Source organism: Fragaria vesca, linkage group LG4, assembly GCF_000184155.1.
Source record: "Fragaria vesca subsp. vesca linkage group LG4, FraVesHawaii_1.0, whole genome shotgun sequence".
In the NCBI taxonomy this organism is placed as follows: domain Eukaryota; kingdom Viridiplantae; phylum Streptophyta; class Magnoliopsida; order Rosales; family Rosaceae; genus Fragaria; species Fragaria vesca.
Genome location: NC_020494.1, coordinates 5,404,739 through 5,406,932, shown reverse-complemented (window position 1 = coordinate 5,406,932; position 2,194 = coordinate 5,404,739).

The window sequence follows — 2,194 nt, the reverse complement described above, 5'->3', positions numbered from 1 at the left end:
ACCTACTACTCTCTCTCTCTCTCTCTCTCTCTCTCTCTCTCTCTCTCTCTCTCTCTCTCTCCTCCGCCGGCAACCTCATCCTCGCCTCTACCATCTCTGGCGACCTCATCCTCGTTTGCTGCTCTTCTCTGCCTTCGAGCACCACACCTCGATCATTTGCTAACTCATCTCAATTTCAGATTGGAACCAACATGGAGGTCACGAGCTCAGTGCACAACATGCGCTGCTCGCTTTTCCCGGCGAGGATCGTCGCCATCTCCGGAGTCGACGTCGTCAAATCCGATTTGGAGTCGTCTCTCTCTAAACGTCGATCTTCGATTTTGATTTCCTCTCCGACGTCGATCTGTGATTTGGAGTCGTCTCTCCGATGTCGATCTCCGATTTGAAGTCTATGGCAGAGAGGCTTCACATGGCTTTAGTCAATGGAGAAGGAGGAGTTGGTCTGAGAGCTACTACTATTGCACCTCTACATAGTGATCTGTATGGACAATAAATAATGTCAGTATATTTTTATTGAAGTGATAGTATCTTTTAATGTCTGTATTAGTATCTTTCCAACACTATGATAGTATTTTGTATCTAGGATCATAGTATTTTTCAATTTCTATGTTAGTATCTTTCTCAACCTTTGATAGTAGATTTTGTTTTACTTGTTAGTAGCTTTTGTTCTATTTGATAGTAGATTTTATCCTCGGTAACAGTAGCTATTATTTTGTTTAACGGTAGTAGTTTTTGTTGGTAACTGTAGTAGCTTTCATTGGTGATGGTAGTATTGTTTTTTTCTTTGTGGTAGTAGCTTTCGTTGTCAATGGTAGTAGATTTTGTTGCTGGTGGAAGTATCTTTTGTTGTAAGTGTTAGTATCTTTTGTTGCTTGTGGTAGTATCTTTTGTTGCTTGTGGTAGTAGCTTTTGTTGCTGGCGGTAGTATCTTTTGTTGCTAATGGTAGTAACTTTTGTTGCTCGTGGTAGTAACTTTTGTTTATGGCTGTAGTAGCTTTTGTTGTCAATGGTAGTAGTTTTCTTTGCTGGTGGTAGTAGTTTTTATTGCTGTTTGTAATATTTTTAATCGTCGTTTGTAGTAGCTTTTGTGGTCACCAGAATTCTCACCGGAGGTCGGTCGGAAAATTCGTCGGCGATCGGCTGGAGACCTCGCTGGAGGTTGGCCGGAGACTTTTTCAAGAAAGAGAGTGATTGTTGACTTTTTACTCTAGTGGTATTTTTGTAAATATAAGAGATATTTTAATTTTTTGGTTAGATGGCAGTCTGTAATTTTGTTTAACTTCAATACCTAATATAAACTCTATTTAGACTTAGGTGGACTTATATGGGTAAAAATGTTTGGGTGGACCTATATAGAAAAAAAATGTCTCAAAATAGACTTATATGTAATTGGCCCATATTTTTATTACTTGCTAATGTTTCAATTACGGTAACAGAATTGCACTCTCAGTTTAAATTACAGTTTTAAAAAAGATGTCTTGAATAACATTATAATGGAGCTATTAACCTTATAAAACCAATTTGCTAAAGTTATGAAGACCACTTACTAGAATACATATATACATATATACACACACACACTAATCGTTAAAGTTAAGATAATTTTCGATCTGTTATTTAGACGTGATGATGAGATGGGACAGAACCATAACCAAGGAAGGAGATGATTTTATGGAACATTAAAACCCACCACCAACTTAGAAAGCTCTTTGTGTGGATGACAGGGAGTCCTATATATGAGATAGTGAACTAAACATCCATTCAAAAATATTGTGATTTCCCTAGAACTTTCAACTTCAGGATCATTGGAATCTTTGATTATCACCACCAAGCGCGCTCACCTTCTGATGCTGCTAGTCCAAAGCTTAATTCAATATATATGTATATCCATCTATCTGCGCATATATCACGTTGCGACTTCTGAGTTGGGCATGGGAGGAGAGGTCTAATGTGTTATGACTCCATGAGAGATATGACAATTGACATATTCATTACCAAGTTGCCCCAGCAATTATGTATTCAACTTAGGGCTGCCACTTGGTTTGGTAAATACCAAACCGATCGAAAACTGACCGAAAATTTATGATATGGTAAACCGAATTTTGGTAATCGAAATAAAAAAAACCGAAACTGAGAAATATCGAAAAAGTTGGTTTGGTTTTTGGTAAATACCGAATTTACCGAAATTCTAATT